Source organism: Ambystoma mexicanum, chromosome 3q (assembly GCF_040938575.1).
Source record: "Ambystoma mexicanum isolate Mex_15411 chromosome 3q, UKY_AmexF1_1, whole genome shotgun sequence".
NCBI lineage: Eukaryota > Metazoa > Chordata > Amphibia > Caudata > Ambystomatidae > Ambystoma > Ambystoma mexicanum.
Genome location: NC_090926.1, coordinates 1,177,525,044 through 1,177,549,163, shown reverse-complemented (window position 1 = coordinate 1,177,549,163; position 24,120 = coordinate 1,177,525,044). Strand labels below are relative to the sequence as shown.

Sequence of the window (24,120 nt, the reverse complement as noted above, 5' to 3'; positions counted from 1 at the left end):
ATAAGTTGGCATAGATCTTCCTGGGCAAGATTGCTCAATTGTGTTTTGTTGGATGATTTTTTCCCTACCCGCCCTCTATCCATCATCCCTTTGAAATGCAGCCTAGTGCAGATATTCACAGTTTCTAGGTTGACTATGTATGGTGCATACATAGTGAACTGATGAAATGACTGTCATCAGTTCACTAGATATCCATCGCAATGCAGAGGCAAGAACTATGCTTCGCGGTGGACATCCCTGCGCATTATCGCAATAACAGTGATTCCTAAAATCAGGGTCTAGTGATTCTGATGGTTCCATTTTCCATTCTCCTCTGGATAATTGAGTCAATAGTAACCAAAACAATGTGATGGGTGGAAATCTATTAATCGATCATAACCACTGTCAATGAGCTGGTTAATCTTCAATGCCAACGTGTTACGTTTATCTGCACCATTGTAGAAGTGGACCAGCCATATGCAAGTCCATCTCGGCCCTTTCGCTATCACGAGCTGCCCAACCCGAGCGGCTGTGCCACGTCCCCTCTGCATGGAAAGACAAGCAACCCCAGACATGGTTTATCCCTGTTGTGCCTCATCTCTGTGGTGCAGCTTGGCTCCCTGCCGCACACTGAGTAAGGGCTGTGTGTCTAGGCAAACCCCTCTCACTTAGGAGACAAACTATAACCAAAAGATATGATTGTGCTATTGGTGGCATTTCCCCACTGATATACATATGCCTGATTCCCTTTTGCAATGGTGCAGATGTCCTAAAGCACGGTGGAGTGGAATGTTGCCCGGAGCTCTGCCAGCGGTGAAGGCCAATTTCAGTCCTACCAACCATCACTTAGGAATTTACATTTGCAAGAGAAAGTTCGTAAATTGCGACCAGCAGGAATTTCCCGGAAATTTGTTGCACACCTGGGTAAAAAATGGGCTCCCTTGAGTGGTTTGCCTGAAGAAATACACCATATTGTCTGAGAATTGTGTTATAGGTTTCAGACTTTTTTTTGGGATCAGGGGTAGGGTAAATTGGAAATTTCCACAGGAATCTAAGATTTCCAGGAATACTTTTAACTCCATAGAGCTACGCGTCGCCCTCATCCAGGTTTAATTCTCCAATGGAGTGCAGTCAAATCACTATGTCTATAGCACAGGAATTTATTGAGGGAAAGGATCTCCATCAAGGCGCCATGCCAGTCCAAACTCAAGAATTGGTGCTCCCTCAAACAGATTCCAACATTTACTTGGACCTGCGCTATTTTTTTTTCTAAAAAAAACATTGTACTTTGTTGTAGGTTGTAATGTCTTTCATAATACGTGTCTAACTATAGAGAAGGTTACAAAAACCTATACAATTCAATGACAGATCACAATCACACAGCAGATGAGACATACAAGCCAAATGTAGTTTGTACTTTGGTAACAACCGTTTATTTTAAATCCTAGAGTATAATAATCAGAGATTCATAAACGGTCCTATTCTTTTCCTCATACCTTTTGGGAGAGATGGAGGTGATTTGTGTGACTCCCAAATCACATGGGCTGTGAACATAACATTTTTGTTTAGCCACAGCAATATGGGCTTCAGGGGTGTTGTCAGTGAAAGAGTTGAACATCATGCCATCACAGGCACCTCTGGTTCGCAGAGCCAACTTAACTAGTTAATGAATAAAAGCATTACTTCTGGTTTGCAAAGCCAACCTAACTAGTTAATGAATAAAAGCATTATTTATGATTTGCATAGCCAACTTAACTAGTTAAGAATTGCAATGAATAAAATCCTTACTTCTGGTTTACATAGCTAACCGAACTAGTTAATGAATAAAAGCATTACTTCTGGTTTGATTAGCCAACCTAACTAGTTAAGAATTGCAATGAATAAAATCCTTACTTCTGGTTTACATAGCCAACCTAACTAGTTAATGAATAAAAGCATTACGTCTGGTTTGCATAGCCAACCTAACTAGTTAAGAATTGCAATTAATAAAATCCTTACTTCTGGTATACATAGCCAACCTAACTAGTTAATGAATAAAAGCATTACTTCTGGTTTGCATAGCCAACCTAACCAGTTAAGAATTGCAATGAATAAAAGCCTTACTTCTGGTTTGCATAGCCAACCTAACTAGTTAAGAAGGCCAGTGAATCAAATGGTTATCGCTGGTTAGCAGAGCCAACTTGACTAGTTAAGAAGTGCAATGAATATAGATATCTTTGATAAATACATATGTTTGAGTCTCTCAGGAGGCACATTGTTAGAATCTCCTTTTCTAAATGTATTAAAATGTTACATTCCTCACTTTATATGTGCCTATCCATTAATGTCTCCATTTCAGAACCTTTTGCTATTCTGAGCGGAACACGTAAAGGTTGTCCTTTAGCTCCTATGATTTTTATTTTAACCCTTGAACCACTTTTACAAAGCATTAGAACACATGACAATAAATCGGGAATTCCAATAGGGACCAATATAGTCACATTCTGCAACTCCGGAAAAATACCTTTTCATTGAGAAGGCATTTCTAAAAATGAACAGACTTCCAAATGCAGAGTGTCCCGCTATAATTTGCCAGCCGGAAAAGATGGGGCTTGGAAATGGATTGCTCTATACACAATGCATAAAGACTTAAAAACTATTCCTACATTCAATGGTAGCCAATGTAGTGATTTTGAAACAGGGGTCGTTTTTCCAAACCTAAAGGCCCCCAAGACCAAACGTGCTACAGCATGAAATACCACCTTCAACAGAGCCAAAGCCGATGTAGGAAGTCCTTTCAAAGTGGAATTTCCAAAATCACCAGGCGACAGGACCAGAGACTGAACTACTAAACATAATAAACCCCACCCTGCTGAGCCGGACATGCCTCCCCATAGCTAGGTCCAGACACAAAGAGGAATGCAACCCGGGACAAAGAGGAATGAGGCTGGGGCAGAGATCAGGAAATGCAGACAAGAGACCACTGTCCACAAGTCCACAGCTGGGAACTGACACTGGTCTCTTCGCCAAAGAAACCCTATACAAATAAGAAACTAACATCAGGCAAAAGCAGTGAAATTTTGTCCCGCCCTCAATATAAACATCAGAGACCCCAAGACTAATAGCTGCTGATCTTTTTGAAAGCCTTAATTGAAGGAAAGGTTTGCCCTACCATGTTCCTTCAATGCTACGTTCCTCATGACCTCCAAGACCAGCATCAGGGATGTGACAAAAGTACTGTGTGTGTGATGAACCTAGGATTGATACTGTCATCAATCCAGGAACAAAATGACAATCCAACTAAGGGCGGGGATTGGTCAAAACCAATGAATGATGTTGTCAATAGACACCTGGAGTCTAACACTGGCATGGCAGGCTGTCTGCCATTCTGCCCGCTCGTATGCAGAATATACGAGCCATGCCCACAAAGAGTCCATCACTGCTACTTGGAGCAAGGGGACAGACAGATCATTCTCCTTTGGTGGATCTGGGGGCAGGTCCCAAAGGACCACCCTGAAACCATATACAATGTAACAAGGCCACTTCCCAAAGCTGATTGCAGTGTTTACATGCACAATGCACCACGTCATCGAGGGTAAGCCAAGAGTCTCTAGTCAACAAGGTTACACATTGGATCCGTTCTGTTAGAGAGGGCAAATTAATCATTTGTGACTACATTATCTGGTTCTCTTGCAAGCCAATGCCACACAATCATGATAATTGTATCCAGGTAATACTGGCCAGTGCCTATATGGTGGATGGCTTGATATCTATTGAAATGCACTCCTATCCCACAGCCGGCTCCAGAATCACCATGAGAGCCATTGACCCCGTACACCAACCGGCCCAAAGGCTCCAAGGAGTAGAAGGAATGGTGGAAAGGGCCCAATGGAGGGAAAGTGGCTTGAAAGTTGTGGATTGACTTCCTATAATAGCGCCATTCCCAGAGTCCAGCCCCCAACAGGTTCTTCCTGCCATCACTACTACAGAACTACTTTCGACTGGCAGGATTTTTTCCTGCAACATTGCGGGCTTAAACAAGCACATAGACATTCTTAGTTCGGTGGAGTTCATTCATGTCTACAATATAGTTTGCTTTCAGGGGGCTACAATATAGTTTGCGTTTAGGAGACATGGACCAGGGAAGTAGTTTCCATCCAGGGATGCATTGTTTATTGAATCCCTGCTGCCAAAGGCCCCAGAGGAAGGCCATGGGGTGGTCTAATAACTTGGGTGGCCTATGGCCCTGATTGTTCGATTGTGGATAATTCCATAGACTGCCCGGATTTGCAACATCTTACAATAACAACAGGAAAAAACAAGATAGTTCCCTTGTTTCATCTTTATAAGACACCAACTGCGAATCTTCCAATCAAACCCTGTATCTTGGTATCTTGATGCAGGAGACACTTGATTTCCTGGATGCACATGCCACAAGTTATATATTTGTTTTGGTAATGGGAGTTCTGAACCTGCAATTTGAGCCATTATGAGAGCTTGAAGACATGTGGGCGGACCAAGATTTGGTCTCGGGAATTCCAACACTGATTGCGGACCACCCTCAGAGAACCCACCCGCATGCTATTAATGTAGCCAGTATTTTGAATGCCGTGGGCCTGAGAGCCTGTAGGGCAGAACAGCCCACAGGGTTTACTTTTATTGGCCCAAATGGGTCATCCCGGATCGATTATATGTGGATCAATGCTGAAGCTCGACCTCTGATCCACAATTTTTCTGTACTTGACCGCAATGAGAGTGATCACAAGCTAACCATGTGCTATATTCCTTTAGTTACGTGTGGGGTTTAACCCCCATTCACCCTCCATAGATCTGTAGACATAGAGGTATCGGGCCTGCCAAAAGGAAGTGTAAAATGGGGAGATGTGCTAAGAAACAAATTCACATACAAAATGTACCACTCCATATTGTGTGACATCAAAGCTATTTGTACTGTCAACCTTGGTTCTGAAGTAACATTGGCAACTATGATGTCATGATGGAAAATCTCAAGGCAATTTTTACCAAACCTGCCAGGCAGATCAAGAAAAAGGAGTTAATGAAGGAAGGGTGGTTTGATGAGGACCTCAGAGAGGCAAAGTGTGATTTTATGTGTTGTATGAAGGAGGGCTTAGTGGTAGATAAAGAAAGGCTGCCTAATCTCAGGGCGTCTACACATCTTTGATCTGCAATAAAAAGGTTGCCTTCAACTGGGACAGATGGGACGCCTTGCTTTTTGGCATGTACAACTGGTGATTTTCTACTGTTCTGGAAAATGGTAGCAGGGAAAGATCTCCATGCTTCCAACATCCTGCAGTGTATTATATCTCCCTCCTTATGCTATAAGCACTTTGGAGCGTTGTACCAATCCAGGGTGGCCCAGCCGGAGGAATGTGCATGACTTGAAACACTGCACATTAATGCTCTTGTGATAACTGAGAAGGAAGTAGAAAGGGCAATCCAAGCACAATAAGCGGGCAAACCACCAGCCCCCAACAAGATCCCAGTGGCTCTATTCAAAGACGAGCTGACAATATGGGTGCCTTTATTGTGCCATGTGTTTAATGTAGCATTGGAGAATAGAGCAATACCAAGGTATCGCACTGCCCCATATCCCTCCTTGATGTGGCGGGGTCAATCATCTCTAAGAACATTTTACAGTGCTTACAGTGATGGGTGGACACAGCAGGTATTATCAGACACAAGGTGCAGCACCATTGATTAGAGTTTTCGTCTCCGCCTAATCCTGGATAAGTATACCATCCTCAATAGAGCAAAGATACACGCGGTCTTTGTGGATTTAAATACCACATTCGATAGCATCCACGGAAACTCTCTGTGGCAAATATTGGGTAACAGAGGCATTCCCCAGAAATTGTTAACCCCAATTCTACTTTTGTATGCCGACATCATAGCATCTGTACGCTGTGGTTTGGGGGTTGAATTGACAGACCCAAACCCTATAGGGAGGGGTGTAAGGTAAGGCTGCGTGCTGGCTCCACTCCGCTTTAACATTTATATTAATAAGGCCATTGAGGAGCTGGAGGCATGCAGCTCTGACCCGCCAATATTGAAGAGCATCAGGATTCCAGCTCTATTATTTGTAGATGACGCCGTTCTACTGGCCACATCCCCTATGGATCTTAAGTCCACACTGGCAAAGTTTGTAGGGAAAAGTAAAGATTTGTACCTCAAATGAAATAAAGAAAATACTAAGACACTAGTCCTCAGACCCCGCTTAGCACAATCTTTAAATGTGGACAATCAGGTGGATGGCACCATTTTGAAACAGGTTTCATGCTACGATTACTTTGGGAGTTAGGTGTTCGGAGAATGGCTTGTGGACCCAGCTGGTCATTAAATCATCAGCAACACTTGAAAAGTATTGTGGTGGAATAGTGTGCCTCCATCACTCCCATTATAGTGGTGCCATTAGACGAGCCCTAAAATTACATCAGATGCAGGCCATTGCTGTGTCACTATATGGTGCCAAGCTCAGTGGCCATATAGGAGTGAAATCACTGGTTATAGCTGAAACAAAATGTTTTCAAATGCTACTCATGTTACCAAGCTCTACACCAAGTACCGGTATGTTTCTGCAATGTGACCATATACCGGTCAACAACCAAGCCAGACTAAAGCCTCTGTACTACTGGACAGGGATATGGATCCTCACCAGATTTGGTTATTTACAAAGATGTAATGGTGCACATCCTGTTGTTGGTGGGGGCCAAATCCCTTCCATGGTTCCAACTTGTAAAAACAGAAATGTCCTAATTGAACATAGATTAATACTGGAGGAGCCCTGAATCGATGACAAGTGCCACAAGGCTACAGATTCAATCTTTAGGTGGCATACTCGTCGTAGACTGGTAGAGGAATGTACCACACTCAGTTTGGGGCTGTCCTATCTACTGTGTACTGCCAATTTTGGGTTTGAATCCTATCTGGACGTGATTGGCCCACGATTTGCTCGGTGTTCATATATACAGTTTTGCTTCAATGTTCTAAAGGTGCCATCTTTTACACAGAACTGGCAAGGGTCGAGGGGTAAAGCAGGAGAATGTATAGTCAATATTTTCTTCAGTTGCAAAAACTATAAAGGCTATTGTGAGAAATATCTGCTACCACCATTTTGCGGTCACCCACCCTAAAATATTTCAAGGACACTAACAAAATGAGAAGGAGTGGATGAGGAGCAACAACAAGAATATATAAATGTTGAAAAGAATGGGGGACAGAGCCGACTCCTGAGGGACACCACAACTGAGGTGACAGGACTTAGCCGTGAAAGGAGGAAGAGAAAGAATTTGAGATCTATCAGCCAAGAAAGAGAGGAACCAAGCAAGTACCTGAATCGAAACACCAATCTGGCAGAGGTTTAAGTTCAGCGTAGCTTGGTCTACGGTGTCAAAAGCCACTGACAGATCTAAAAGAATCAGGGCTCCGAAACCCCCTCTGTCAACCAGCTTGGACATGTCTTTCTGGAACAGAGACAAGGACACTCTCCATGCCCCTGCCAGGACGAAAACCAGACTGGGCCGGTCAAGGCAACTGGATGATTCAAGGAAAGAGGACAGAATAGTTGAGACTTGTGATTCCAGAAGTTTCATCAGAAATGGGAGGAGAGAGATAGGTCGGAAATTGGAGGGCAGAGCAGGATCCAAAGATGGCTTCTTCAACAAAGGAATGACCAAGGCAGCCTTGAATTCAGAGGGGATAACCTCCGACTGGCAAGAGATGTTAACAGCTGCCGTGACTTCACTAAGGAGATCAACTGAGATCTCCTTCATCACTCCGAAGGGCAGAGGATCTGAGGGGGCACAGGACTTGATTCTTTGCATGGCATTATGGATCATATCCTCAGAGAAAAGAGAAAAAGAGGACCAACTAGGACAATATCTGTATGGACTACCACTCGGAGACTGATTGCAAGATGGTGAAACATGGGCCAATGGTCACAACTTTGTTAATAAAAAACTCAGATAAGGAGTCACACAGCTCCTGGGCCTGCGTAATGCCAGGGGCACATTTGGAAGCAGAGGATAGGGACTGCTACAAGAGCGCTACTCTCTCAGCTGATAAGTGTGCTCCTTCATACGGTGCTGGACTGGCTTTTTTTATTACACCTTATCCATGAAATTCCCAGCTTCCCCGCGGTCAACTAAAGTGGGCACTTCAAGGATCTATCATTAACCCAAAGTAAAACCTTGAGTAAAAGTAAACGATCATCCTGGACATGATTAGTTTGAATAGTTACAGGTTAATGCCTTAAGGGACTTTTCTCCTTTAACTCCTTGGACATCGTCCCTTCTCACTCCGGGAGCTGGCATTTTCCTGTCGATGAGGTGGTGCCAAAGGACAATTCTTTAGCAGGTGTGTTGAGGAAGCGCAGTATAGACACAATCCTTTGGTTCACCTCCCACTCTTCTTCTCATCCGAGAGGGGACAACAAGCTGTTCCAATCTGCATGGGTTCAGCGATATCTGAGGAGGGCACGGGTGTGTGATCGGAAGGTTGATACCAAGGATAGGTTGCCCTGTTCTTTCTTTTTTTTTTACTTCCGTTCCTGAATGCACAAATCTATCTGCAAAACCAATGTTAACAGCTGATCAAAGGAAGGTGGGCTTGGAACTCTGGACAGCTCATATTTTAATCAGTTAATCCCATATGAAAGAGAGTGAAACAGGGTTCTTCCAGCCTTGTGTTATGTCTTACCTATCCTGGTTCATTAGCTGTTTCCTAAGTATATGTGAGCCTGTGCCTGGAATGCTTGTATTATAGTGTTCCATCTAGAATGTTTTGGTGTGAGTGCCAAGGTTCTCCCTGTTCAGTTGGAAAATGAGCTGAACAGAGGGGGGACCGGTGGATGCTTCCCTCCCTTATGTACTTATCCTGCCTGTAACTTATTACCTGTGACTTATGTACCACGAACCCACTAAAGTCTCTTAACCCAACCTGGTCTCCTGGCTCATCATTACAACCCCTCAACTTGCGTTGTAACACTGGCGGCGAGGATTTTGGTGATTGAGGTGTACCTGGGGCTGAAAAGCAGCAAGAAAGGACAGAAAAGAAGCAAACTTGTGCCAGAAGGAATATGGTGCACAGGAAGTTGCCCACTAAAAAGGAGTGAGGAACCAGAAGCATCCACCGCCCTCCCCCCCACCCCCGGACCCAAGGTGAGTGCGCCCCATGTCCTGCATGACTGATTAGTGAGGGACATTTATAGTGATTTGGGGGGGCAGCGCCGCTCACTTTCATTTGTTCTGCATCTGCCACAGCAATGGCTTCTTAATATATGAAGGCATAGGTGCATTTTTAGTTTGGCACTTCACAAGAAGTCAATGGCGTGTTATTGGCAGAGCAAGGGGTCGGGGGAACAAAAGAGAGACTCTGCTTATCAGCAGTGCAAATGGCTCTAGCGAGAGAGCCCATAGAAGTAGCCGGGCATTTGACATCACGCCCACGTTCATAAGACTCTTACAAGCTGTGTTTGAACATGCTGTAAAAAGGAGCGGCTGCAAGTCATATTAACACTGAGTAGGAGTTAAAGGCGCAGCTGGATTGACTGTTCATTACCTTCGGCATTACTGGAACGTTACATGTACTGCAATGACTGGAGGATGCATTTCAAGGCTACCAAAATATAAGCGGCAGGCATTTATTTTCTATTAGCATTTCCATTTTGTCTGATCGGATCTTCAGGAAAGTGTTTCTGCCTTTCGATTTTCTTGAAAGTGTAATGTGCGAACTCAAAATGTTTTGCCTTATGTACATTGCAATTTTTTTTTGTGACATTGGCATTTTATTGAGCTGATATTTAAGAGTTGAAAGCAACATGCAATGTACCCATGCAACGTTTCTTTATATTGTAAATGCAAAGGCCATCACATGCTAAAATGTTGTTTGGAAAATGAAAATGAAGGCAATGCATCACTTTGGGAATGTGATATATGAAAACATGGGTCACATTTTGCAGGCATTGTGGTGTAGTTTTTATGGTTTGTTATATGGCATTCTATAACATGCTTCTGGGAAAGGAGTTTCCTGTTTTTTGTGCCAATAGCGTTGGCAGGAGTGTTGATTTACAGTGGCCATGTGCTTTGGGTCTCTTTATTGGAGTGAATATAGTTATTGGTGTGTGCCAAACTGTAAGCATGAGTGCTACCCAAGGGTGGGCAATTGACATTTTTTTTGGAGCCATATGGTGGCTATGTGCCAATAAGCAGTGTTTTATTATGGGGCCAATGTGTTTTGTTTGGCAAGTGTTTTAGTAATTGCATTGGACCTAAAGTTATGGTGCCAATGTTGGTTAGTAATTGCATTGGACCTAAAGTTATGGTGCCAATGTTGGTTGTTGGCAAGTTTTAATTGGAAATGGCTATGGCACCAATGTTTTAGCAGGTTTTAAATGGTAATGGAATGGAATTAATGCAACCAAAAGAAATGGCAGGTAATAAAATGTATAGTGTAGTTTGCAGTAACTAACCCACAGCTACATATCAACAAAGACTCTGCAGGCATAACATTTTGAACTTTTATTGCGGCGCACGTAATTTTCGGATTATCAAAATTTGTTATGCTGAATTCGTCTTGTTGTTTTTGTGTGGATTTTGTGAGTGCCATAGAACTACTGCATTTCTTTGAAATGTTCACTTTGACAATGTTTTTATTAACCTAACAATTTTTCCACAGGTATATGTCAAAACTGAACTTTGCAAGCATGATTTTTGGGACTCGCTATGGTGGTGTAACTTAAAACGTTTTATATTCCCAAATTTTTCAAGCTGAATTCGTTCATTAGTTTATTTAACAAACTGTGTAGGTTATTAATAAGTCAGCTGTGTGATTGTGGTTGTGTGAACATCTGTTTGCCAGTATGAGAGCATGGTTTGCTCATTTTCTAGTAATAGGTTAGTTCCTTGACCTTTAAGCATGCCTATTTTTAATATGCTTAGTTGTGGCGAGCATTCTCTTGTTCAGGTAGTGAACTTACATAGGTTCAAATGTTAATGTGCTCAGTGGTGAGCATTGGTGTTTCAAGGTTAGTAGCTAGGTTACAGACCTGGTTTTATGTTGGCACATTTTTTGTGTCAATGTCTTAGTTAGTTAATGATTGATCATTTGGTTGGGTATCAACATTGGTGCTATTTGTCACCGTTAATGTGGTTGGTGCTCAGCAGGATGTTATGTGGAGGCAATTTGTGTCTCTAAATGATATGCATTAGGCAGATAGAGGGTATTAACCCTGTAGTTTCTTTCAAGAAGCTTTTGATGTTGGAGAATGTTGTAACAGGGTTAATGATATGATGTAGGTGGTCAGGTTTGGGTTTGTTTATTAGATTGTGGGCTGGTTCCCTGTAGCTGAGTTCCATAAATGGCCATTATGGTTCTGGCGAGTGTCTTGTAGTGGATTAGCTATATTATGGAATTGGAAGGGAATAGCATATGACTATTAGTGGTTTGCTGGATGGGATATGGAAGGATAGTTTTTTTTAAGATATATTGTCCATTTATGACTTTTCCTTCTGTTTCCTTCCTTCATTGTATTGTCATGTAAGGGGGGAGATGTGTTATGTCTTACCTATCCTGGTTCATTAGCTGTTATCTAAGTATATGTGAGCCTGTGCCTGGAATGCTTGTATTATAGTGTTCCATCTAGAATGTTTTGGTGTGAGTGCCAAGGTTCTCCCTGTTCAGTTGGAAAATGAGCTGAACAGAGGGGGGACCGGTGGATGCTTCCCTCCCTTATGTACTTATCCTGCCTGTAACTTATTACCTGTGACTTATGTACCACGAACCCACTAAAGTCTCTTAACCCAACCTGGTCTCCTGGCTCATCATTACAACCCCTCAACTTGCGTTGTAACACCTTGCTGTTTCTTGCACCATTTGCTGAAATCGTGTTAAGCAGGTCAATATATCCAGATTGCCTTGTTGGAAGTCGAGCAGGGTCTCTTAGGTAGTGTAGGTCAAAATAGGGTTTGAGGCTGTGATAAACCCTGGAAAATCATTCAGAAGATGGCTATCAGCTGTTATCAACAGGGTAGCCCTTGCAAGGGCACTACCAGCCAAGTTGGTGATAACAACGACTGTCTAAAGGAGAAGACCACAGTACAGGCATCTAAAAACTCCTTTAATTGTTTGGGGTTGCCAAGAAATTTCTCTACTAATGTCCCAGCGGACAAGACCCCATTGGTAAGGCGTCTCTTACTTGCCATAAATATGCATTTTCATTCTTTATAGCTTGCATTTCGCTGGTTACGTTTTGCACTGCAGCTATCAATTCTTGCATCTGCGCCATGGTTTCAGATTATGGGCGTTGCAAACTGTCAAACTACATTGACTACTTTCTTCACATAGACCCTTTTCTTCAAGCATATGTTACAGCAATGTCATCCTATGTTAGAAATACTATGGGCATTCTCAATCACATAGCAATTATCAGCTGGCAACCTAAACTGGAATGAAATCCTGATATGCATCTGTGCACACCACCAGGGAGGTATAGAAGCAGTCAAGACATTCCTCCATACAAGAGATCAGCAGATACCTCTTAAACATAGCTGTATGCTGTGAACAGTGTAGGAATTCATGCTTACCAGTAACATCATCCAGTTTAAAGATGAACTTTACATCCAGAACAAAGGAACTGTCATGGAAGCAAAATGTACTCATCCTTTTTTGACAACAATGTCGTGGGAGACTTCAAGAGAAACCAGACATGGAAAGACAAGACAACCAACTACCCCTAATTCAACACACGTTGGTTGCAATATATTGTCGACACCTTCATGATTTGAAAAGGCACGGACAAGGCACTTGATGACTTACCGCTACACCTGAATAACAATACCTACCACTTAGAATCGATCACTAGTAGGAGCAAATGCATTGTGACATTCTTTGATATAGAACTTGGTTCCATGTGTTACAGACAAACGGTTTACTGCGCTTTTTTTTACATATCTTGCTGCAGAAGTTGGGGAGAGCCTCCACATCCTCTTTCCACCTAACCGTGCGCCCGCCCTTGCAATATTGCCTAAACCATACCTACCATCTAGTTTTTGTGACAAAAACCATAAAAGAGAATTGCAGCCAAAAAAATGAGCCAAAGACATATATCATGACCTTTGCAGGGCAAACATCTAATACTAACTAACCTGTTTCTCATCATCCCGCTTTCGCTTTCATAGTCTATTCTGAACTTGGTCACTCTAGCAAAGGGCTTGACAATCCCAGAATTACCATTTTGGAGTTTGTTCTATAAGAGAAGTTAAACATACCCCGGCCAGTCAAAGCTGGCATGCACAAAAGCTTTGCTGGAGCACAGTTTAAGCCCATCACACAGCCACACACTACTTATAGTAATGGCTACTTATTGCCCACTTCTCCTTCCAATACCTTATAATTTACTCTTGTAATTTTCTGAAATTCTTATCTAAGATCTGCTTTGTCTGGTTCATCATGCACCCAACTATCACATACACTACCCTTCTTCCTTAAACTCTCTATAGCTACGTTTGCAACCCTGCATTTGTGTATCTGTATCTTTTCCACCCCCACCACTTCACCCCTCCCCTTTTCCTTCCTTTGCAGACTATGGTCAGAAAGTATGGCCGGGGCACAATACTACAACTTCCAGACTTCCAAAGCTTCCGGTTTTTGTATTTGTGCTTATATTGTATTGAAGAACAGCAATGTCAATTTTTATCAGAAATGACTTACAATAACACATTTACAGATGGTGGTGGTTCGTTTATGAAGCATTCCTGTATAACAGCACACAGATGAGAACAAGCAGTGAGAGTTCATGAGCGTGTAAGAAAAGTGGAGCATAGGCCAGGGACAAACCAAAAGAAACAGAAAAATATATATACAAGAAACAGGTCATGTACAAAGGGAATATTTACTAAGAAGGTAATATTTACCAAGGGGGCAATGTGCTTCAAACTAAAGAGGAATAATATATACATATGCAAAATAACCTTATTAATCATCACTGGCAGGAGTGGTGAATAATGCACTTAACCTCTATGCGAATATCCCATCCTTGAGAATATATGGCCTGTTTTGAGGGAGCAGTTCATGGGTAGCACATATTGACTTCAGCTAGAGCTATGGTTCGCCCTGTGTGATAAAATAGAGGAGCCAGCCATAGGCCAATAAAGACAGCCTGGATAGGGAACTCAAGGTGTATTTTCTCACTTTCGATGGGGCATATTGGAATATTCTGTTAGCCTACTTCCAAGTAAGGCACCATACTTCTCTTACAACATCTAAAATTGTTTGGCCAATCTTATCCCTCATCAAATTGCCCAGCGGATAGAAATATTGAGGAATGTAGATTATTCCTTCTTATCCTCCATCTCCTCGTTTTGTGTGCCCCGCATTCACTCTTGATTCTGGTCCTTCTGTCAGGTTGCTTGGCACCTCCAGATTATCCTTTTTGGGGTACTGGGAAGGACAATTCAAAACTTTACCTGGTGTGGAAACTCCACACTTCAAGGACATGTTTGAGCATATCAGGTCCATCACACAACCATGCCCTGACCAATTGTAGTACCAAAAATCCCTGTACTAGAAACTGCCCTCACAATTACACCAAGGGTGGGTTTTACTTGCTTTCTTTCTGAAGAAATGTAATTATGATCCCCTAGTAGTGGTTATAGTCCCTCCCCTGGTAACACAAGCATACGCTCTCTGCTTCAACCCTCAGTACCCTTCCATTTCTTTGAAAGTGTGTTCCGATCGTAGGCCTGCTTCTTTTTCCCTTTTCCTTTCCACCACAGTCCATGCTCTGGGCAGTCTTTCATACCATCATTCTTTAGTAAGCTTTCACCACTAGGTGGAGGAGATCAGCTACAGGTAAATAAACCTTGATGGTTCCACCAAAAGGCAAAATCCAGTCTTAACTGATCGGCCACGTCCCCTCACTGCACCAAATCACAAGCCACCGCAGCCATGTTTAGGCCTAGTTTGGACAGGACTGTTAAAATTGGTGGCGGGACCAAGACTGGTTTTAATACAAAATGGAATTACATTAAGGTTTTCCAGGGCATTGGTGCCAGTTATGATTGATTCAAAGTCTTCCATCCACCCCATTTTGGTTTTGGATAGCCTCCTAAGCGTACGTGCAGAGATGTGGATGCCTTGTTTGCTACGCATAGGGAATCAATCTGACAGAGTAGGTCCAACAAGGCCATGCCTAGGATGGCCGGCATGTAGAGCTTTCAGCACTTGATCTAGTGTGTCTGGTGTGACCCTTCATGAGAGTTTACTAATTATTTAGAATGTTTCACAGTGCCACACAATGTTTCAATTTACAAATAAGGTAGCAGGCCCCCCTCTCTAGAAAGAACATGGCATGGTCACCTGTTCTGTGTTTTTCTCCCACTTTTAGAGTACACAACCATTGCTTTTTGCTCACTGTGCTTTTCACAAAAGAGGAATATGCATTTGGATATCCGTCTTTGCCCTGCCCACAGGGGCAGTCCTGAATAGAAATCCGACGCACAACTCCTTTGAACAAGAGAACCAACAGAAAAACCAGACATGTGTTTCAGCCTTGTTGGGTCTCATCAGTGAAGTGGAGCTGTGCTGGACTGCTCAAGTGGGCGTCACAACGACTGATATGCAAATGGGTATTCCTCCTTTGTGAAAGGTACAGTGAGCTAAAACATGTGACTGTGGACTCTCAGTGGGTATATTCCCACACAAAGGTTATCATGCCATGTTCTTTCTTGCAGAGGGGCGCCCTGACATCTTTTTGAATGTTTCAATTTAGCCCAAACATGGGGAAAAGAGGCAGGTCCGCAGGGAAGGTTTAAGACACAATATTCTGGTTCAAAAACTAGAATGCGCACACATACTGCATATGGTATTACCCAAATTGACCTTTTACAATTGACCTTTTGCACAATTGACCTAATTATAATGGTCCTAATTGACCTTCTGCACAATTGACCTTTATATTATTTTTGTTATTGTATATATGTATTGGGTTGGTTTTGGATTATAAATATTATAAGGGGATTGGCTGCGGGGTTGCGGGGGGTTTTGGATTGGGTGGGGAGTTGCGGGGGTTTTGCCCCTGCATATATGTCCTAATTGACCTTCTAAATTAGGTAAATTCTCCCGAGGTCAATTCTCCCGAGGTCAATTGTGAAAAGGTCAATTAGTATACAACCACTGCAAACCTGTACCGCAACCCCTCTCCAACATTATGAAGTAATTGCAATATAAATAAAAGCTAGTTCTTTCTATTATCTTTTTTGTTAAAGTTCTTAAAAGTAATAATCAGACACAGCAAAATAGACACTATTGCATGTTGTAACAAAGAAACCATGTTTTCTATTCACAAGCCACCATTTTGGCTTTCTCAAAAATTATAGTCTAGTGAGTAAGGCCTTTTTAAATAGGGCCGCCCGCAAACTGAATCACTTCTGGAGACCCAATTTTGGCCGCTAAGGCAAACTGTGATGAAATGATTTACACAAGATCCTACACTATTACTACGTGGTGAAGCCAGATGTCATCCCAGTCAGAAACTGAGCACATGTTCATCCATATTAGCTTGTTGGTACTGGTACATGTTAATAGCAGCTTTGACACATTTTTTCTCGGTTTTCTATCTTACAATGGAGTTTTAAAGTCACGCAGTGAAACAGCATGCATAACTAGGGGCCTCATTACGAGGTAGGTGGTAAGGGATTACCGGGCACCGGTAAGGACACCGGTGCCGGTAATCCCTTACCACCCTATTCCGAGATCCCTTAGCGGGTCCCTTCCTTAACGCCTGGCTTTACCAGGCGTTAAGGAAGGGACCCGTTAAGGGACTTCAGAGCTAATATCGGTATCGCAAATTGCGGTACCGTTATTAGCTCCATCCCCATTCCCATTGAGCCCTATGGGGGCTCGAATGGGAAAGGGGAATGGTTCCCGGACTGGGGACTTACCGGGTCCTCCAAGGTTGGAATGACCCGGTAAGTCCCTATTTCGGGAACCCGGACCCGGAATGCGGTAAGGGGGTAGCCATGGCGCTAGTAGCGCCATGGCTACCTCCTACCTCGTAATGAGGCCCTAGGTCTTCTTTAAGTCAGTGTTAGACATAGCATGAAGCCTGTAAATCAGCCTCACATTTCTAATCACTCAATATTTACACTTCTTAATAGATATCCCACTAACATATAGTCACCTCCAATAATCCACCCATCTAGCACTAACTGCTCCCCATTTAAAATATTTTGCAGACAAAGGGCCTCATCACAAGTTGGGCCGTAGCCCTTAAATACAGCGGTAACACTATTACTGCCACATTTAAGGGCTGGCCCTATACCCACTTTTTGCTGGAGGTAAAAATCCTGCTTTCTGCCCGTTTATGGTGCTATTACCGCTGGTGCTATTACCACCGGCGGTAATAGCGCCCCAACCCCATTGGGTCCAATAGAGAATGGGCAATAACTGCCCAACCCCTACTCATGATCCAGCGCTAATAGTGCTGAACGGAGTAACGGTACCGCCATACTGGTGATGAGGCCCTGGGGCCTCATTATGAGTTGGCTGTATCCCGGCGGTAAAGTAACTCACTTCTGCGCACAATTTGCACCAGATCCCTTGTTTGGGGGGGTGGTAAGTCCCCCTTCCCATTGGGACCATTGCACCCAACGGAGTTGGGGCGCACTATTGGGATTGGGCGGAGCAGAAAATGCAACAGTAATAGTGTTACTTGTGATGAGGCCCTAGCTGTAGTTTAGAAAAGTGCTTAAAGCCTGGCTATAGAATTCTGTTTTGCAATCTATTTTGAGGTTGTTCTATGGATTTTAGGCCATTCCTGATTTCATATGTATTTTATTGTTTATGTACTGTTTTATTGTATTTAATATATGGCTTATTGTACAGCGCTCTGATGCATTCGTGCCAAGTTTGTGCTATATACAAAATGTAAAATAAAGCAATTAGAATGGGTTTCAAAGTCAGGGCAACTGGTATTCAGAAGGCCCTGATTTACTTCAAGGGCAATTGAAGTTACTGCTAGAAGCCCTCTTTGGGGCCTACTAGCTGGAGATTATTGTATACACCCATTGTATGTTTGGCCATCGCCCTGTGAAGACGCTAGGAACTGTGTTTATTTCCCCGTTATCTAGAAAACTGGCTGACATCTGATTGGGCTCCTTGTTATGGGAAAGAGGGATTGGATGGTGAGGGCTGCAATGCTTCATTTGCACTCAGCTGATGAGCCTCATGTTGTTTTTGCTACTGCAAAATTTCTGAGAAGCATTTGGAAGCAGCAGGAGCGATGGTGTGTGGTGCATACTAGTGATTATTGGGTGGGCTCTTGCTACGTTTACCTCTATGTATCATGTTTTATTTGGAGATTGAAGCATCTTGAGTGCTACATGTATCTTTTTCCTGGGGCCCCATTACGAGTTTTGGTTAGTTAGTAGTATTAATAGGGCATTAATACTGTTAATGCCTGTTTTACCACTCCACTTGATTATGCATCTTAAGATTCTTAGTTATATTTGGGAATGATGTTACTGACTGTTTTACTACTCCACTTCATTATGGAACTCAACATTCGTAGTTATATTTGGGAATGTTGTTACTGACTGTGTTACTACTCCACTTCATTATGGAACTCAACATTCGTAGTTATATTTGGGAATGTTGTTACTGACTGTGTTACTACTCCACTTCATTATGGAACTCAACATTCGTAGTTATATTTGGGAATGTTGTTACTGACTGTGTTACTACTCCACTTGATTATGGAACTTAACATTCTTAGTTATAATTGGGAATGCTGTTACTGACTTGTTGGGGTAATATCCCGGGGGTCAGCAGGGCCGTCCGCGGACCTCTGGGGTTGGGGAGACCCCAACTCCTCCCACGTCCCAAAAGGAGTATGAGGCACACACAAGAGCAAGGAGTTACTGCTGTTTATTGCATAAAACAGGCAGTGACAGGCTCACAGGTCATAGGCATCCGGGAGACCTCTCATCCTTTGTGGGCTCGCAGGCCCTTTTTCTACCTGTATGACGCGACTACGTGCATCACCTGGGAAAACTAGGCCCAAACCCTAACGCCATCTCGGGTTGGCTCCCCGAGTGGTAAGGTCAGTATAGGTACATATAGGAAAGACGGTTAGTGGTGGAGGAAGCTTCAGGTGGTACGCTTGGGCCATCCCTAATAATTGTTACAAGAGAATTGTTACAAGGGGAAGATTAGTGATTGGCTAAACTGTAGTGGTGTTAGTGGTGAGCCCCTCGTATTCTGATTGGGTCACCCGCGAGCCCCCAAGCCTGGGACCATTGCTGTTCCCAGCTCGCGGTGTACCTGGTACTGGCAACAAAGTGTGACTATGTGTTAGTGGCGGACAATGGACAGGTCTGACTATTAGCTGGTGTGCAGGTCTTTCCCATCCCTGTCAGTGTCCAATTTGTTACTTCATTGTTGCAGTCTGGGTCCCAAACGTGAGACCCCAGTGCTTTTCTGTCCCTTGAAGCTTGGCATCGTATTAGGTCGGCATGGTCACGTGTTGTGAGACCGTGGCTGGAGCAGAATTATGAGCATTTGATTTGTATTTCGGCTCTGAGGAGTGTTTGGCAGTGGCAGGTGTAACCTTGGATCGGGGATTGTGGCATGTAGGTTGCAACATCGCAGCCTTGGCTGTGGGCTCATGTCGGAGTTCGTTCTGCATGATCAGCACCCTGCAGCTTTGCTTGAGCTGTTCCGGCCTGGGGACTCTGGCTTTGCGGCCTACCTTGGCCTGGTTTACCGGTGGCGGTACATAGTTCATACTATGGGGGTCGCGAGGGGCGACAGGGGTTCATATGTATTAGTCCATATACGGGTTTATGTCTTCATGGTTTTAGTGGCGAGGAAGCGTCTGCAAGCATGTACACGAGCTCTTCTGGCATCTTGCGTTTCTGCGGTGCTGTAGGTGGCCTATGTGAAAAATAACAACAATGCATGTCTGTGGGTGTGCGCGGTTCTCTGCGTCATAGCACTGAGTATGTTCTTCGTGTGGGTTGGTGTGTGTCTGATCCATGTGCATGGTGGCACGTGTGTTCTTGTCCTTTGGCTATGTCGTCATGTCATCTCTAACAATGGCGGTATTTTGTGGTTGTTGTCTAATCGAGTTGATCCATATTGCTGGTGTCAGCTCTGCCTGGGGTTCCGGCATGTGGTTTCATTGACGGGCAGCTTCCCTGGCTGTGTGGGGTGTGGCCACAGTGGATCTTGACATCTGGGGCGGCAGTGAACGGGACGAATTCCACTCGCGGGGGGTGCTTGGGTCGTGACGTCCTAGGCCATGGTCGGGATGAAAACCGGGGGAAGGGATCGTCCCATTTTCCCTCTTCAGACTGTGTTACTACTCCACTTGATTATGAAAAATATAATTCTTAGTTATATTTGGGAATGCTGTTAATGTCTGTTTTACTATTCCACTTGATTATAGATCTTAAAATTCTTAGTTATAACTGGGAATGCTGTTAAGGCCTTTTTTAAAACCCAACTTGATTATGGGGTTTACAATTCTTAGTTATATTTGGGAATGTTGTTAATGTCTGTTTTAGCACTCCATTTCATTATGGATTTTAACATTCTTAGTTATAATTGGGAATGCTGTTACTGACTGTGTTACTACTCCACTTGATTATGGAACTTAACATTCTTTGGGAAAAAATCTCTATTTGTGAGTAGCAGGCCCTCCTTCACTCACAATGTTGGTGATTGTAAAGGTAGTAGTGGTAATACCGCCACTCCTGCATGAATTTCTATGGAACTTCAGAAACCCATATACAGGCAGTAAATTACCATTACGACCGGTGCTAACTGTAATTCAGTTTGGTGGTATCAAGCCTTAGATGTTTTTATTTTCCATTGCTGTAACACTTTTATTGCTTGCGGTTTTAATTAGATCTATCATACGTGTATTATTGAGTTTCCAATGAATGTAATAAAGTTTGTTGTTGTTGCCCCCCAGGGGCTCACATTCTCTCTTCTTTTGTTCATGGAGATGCCCCATGCAATAAAAACGGATACTAAGGAACGTGCTTTGCATTATATCTGCACAGGACAGTTATGGTTTGAAGACATGGACAATTATTAAACAGAGGTAGATAAACCTATCAGCAATTAGGCCACAAAATGTATATCTAAATTAATTCACAATTTTATTAGAATACAAAAGGTAAAAACACACAAAAAAGGGAAAAATACAATACATTCGTAAAAAGACAACTAGTCTGCGTGACAGAAAAACCTTCACAAAAGACTTAGTTATACAATTCATTCAATTTGTATGGAGAAGTCTCTTCCATATAATGATGTTCTGATGTTAAATATCAAATTGTTATATTTTTCTAAGACAGTCTGAAACACAATAGGCTGTCAACACGCGACATGTTTCAGTCCTCAACTTTCAATCAGGGACTTTCTTCAGGAGTAGTGTCACGTTATTAAAAAATCTCTCATAAAAAAGATCAAGTAAATCTTCATGAATGAAGTCATTATCTTGTTGACATCGACGTAACTGCTGATAGAAAAGATTAAAAGAATCAGGACTAAGTACTTTATACTAAAATTCCTATGCCTTTTTATTCAGGTATGCTCAGAAGAGGTAAAAAAATACCTTTTCCTGCTTGTGGATTGGGTTCTTCTATGAATGCCAAATAACCTCTGTTAGTCAGGAAATGGCTCGTTTTCAGATGGATTTATCGTGACCCTGTCAACAAATATATCAACTAAACTCAAGAACTCCAAGCTTCTGACTCACATGCTGAACATTGTGTGGGATGTATTTACCCATGCATCCGAGCCCTACCTCAAAACTGTGCAGTATTGACATGGAAAACATCATGATGGCCAGAGCTTCCCAGAAAATGCACAGGGAAATGCATGAAGAATAGGCTGCCACTCATTTTTGCCGATGTTATGGGCACAGAAGGAGACTGCCTAAAACCACCATTGGACTACCCACACAGTAGTCTGAAACCATTGGGAGTGGCAATGCTGATTGCCAAAAGCAAACCCATAACTGTTGGGAATTCATTTTCTTAAATCCCAAAAAGGGGTGCAGTACCAGTACTCACCACTATCCAAAAGCCGGCGTTTTAAAACCACCAGATTTTGTAGAAAACTGAATAAATGAACCCAAAACATGCCAAAGAAAGACATTTTAAGAGGTGGATCCAATGTAAAGTTATATTCTGAAGTGACTTGAAGGTTTACAACAAGACTGGCTGAGCTGTGGATTTCAGCAGTTTAAGTAAATTTGGACTGAAAGACACTAAAAAAATCTAAATGTTTAAAAGAAATGAGTGACCTACTTTGAGTGTCACATAGGTTGCAATTGTTTAAATGTCATAGTTTTAAACTTAGAATCAGCATCCTAGCTGCATATGTAAAAAAATGTCTTGACTTAAACTGGGGAACAGAAGTGACATTTTATCTGAAACCTGGCTTAAGGAACTGAATTCTGCCTGGCAACTACCCCCCATCAGGAGTGAAACTTGAGTCACAGCTGTGTTCCCAGGCCTATCTGCCTTTTGCTGGCCACACTAAGGATATGCCATCTTTCTGATAATTGAATTAAGGGGAGCCCCCACAGAATACAGGAGCTCTGAACAAAGCCCTGTCCTGACGCAGGCAAATGTTTTATTGGCGGGAGTCGTAAATGGAGCTTCCTCTTGGCAGAAGCTGGGAGGGGCAGGGTCTCTGAGCTTGGCAGAAACTGGAAAGACTGGTTTCTGTACCATGTGACATGAAAAGACACACCTCTATAGCCAGAATATGGTTTTAGAAAAAGATGAATAACTCATAGAGCGGACTTGTGAAAATTTTATAAATGACACCATAATTCTTGTGATTTTTCTGCCCACATTTTAAGAGGTTTTTAGAACCGGTGGCATGTTCAGGGGGGTTTTAGCGGAAAAGAGGATATTACTCAAAATGTGTGCATGTGAAAAATCTGACACTTCATCAACTAATGTCCATACTCCTTGCGCACATGTGTGTAAATTTGGGGTAATGTCCGGGATTGCAAACCAGTTAAAAAGTGCAAAATATCGCTATTTCTGAATGCAAGCCCCCAGGAAGAGCAGAGTTTGAACAGGGTATACCTCCTGTAATATGTGATGGGTGCATGTAATTTCAAACCACTGTGTAGCTATGAAATATGTATTTGGTTCAAATCTAGATTTGTGTGCAAGTTGACAGGAGGAGTGTACTTTCTGCAGGCTGTAAAATGACATCACTCTGACACAATTTAGCTCCCCCAATCAGGGGAGAAATGAAAGCTTGGCCAATGATAAGTGGAGAGGGGCTGGCTAGTGATGCTGCTCACACACACCCATTTTCAAAACACATAAAAGCAGAGAGACAGGACAGATAGGGACCTTCAAATCCATTTGCAGCTGGAAGCTCTGCCGGGAAAATCCATACTTTACCTCCATCAACCTTCAGAGGGCAGACATAGAGACTTCAAATCTATCAAATTTCCAGAACCAGAGAGAGAGCAGAGCTGACCCAGACCACTGTTAGCAGGACCAGAGAGAGCTGACCCAGGCCAATGTTAGCAGAACCAAAGAGCTGAACCGGAGTCCAGTCCAAAACCTGACCAGATCCGTGGCGAGGCATATTTCTAAATATAGTGTGAGTACATAGTAGAACTGTGCAGAACCAATCTCTTAGTTAAAATAATATAATTCAATTCTATTTTAATCTAAGTAGAACTGCCTCCTAACTGTCAACTGTCATTTGTAAAGCTGTCACTGTGATTTGCTAGTTGCAAGCTGCACTTGTCTTTGTGAACTTTAAAATTTCAAATCTGAAAAACGACCTTTATTTAATCGCTCATATCTCCGCGACCGTTTGTGCTAGAGACTTGCAGTAACTTTCATCTGGAAGCTGTGATCCTAGGCTTTTCTAGGACCCCAAAATGATATTGCTAGCCCTTGTAGTTCCTCTGTAATCGCACCAGACGCATTCGCGAATTTTGCCGCGATTTGCAAATTTCTTCACGTGTAAAAATCTGCTGCTGCTTGCCTTCCATTTGCCAGAAATTCGTTTAACCTGCTAATTATCCCTGAATCATTGCTAGTGTGAGCCTGGACTAATATTAACTTGATTTCACTCACCCTGAACCTCCTAGAGGGA

General features: G+C 42.9%; 1 protein-coding gene across 2 annotated transcripts in view; it reads left to right on the top strand.

Moving 5' to 3' along the window:
* Nucleotides 1-24,120, top strand: part of LOC138581972 (ribonuclease Y-like) — a 338,026-nt gene that overhangs the window by 210,171 nt on the left and 103,735 nt on the right. The window lies entirely within an intron of this gene.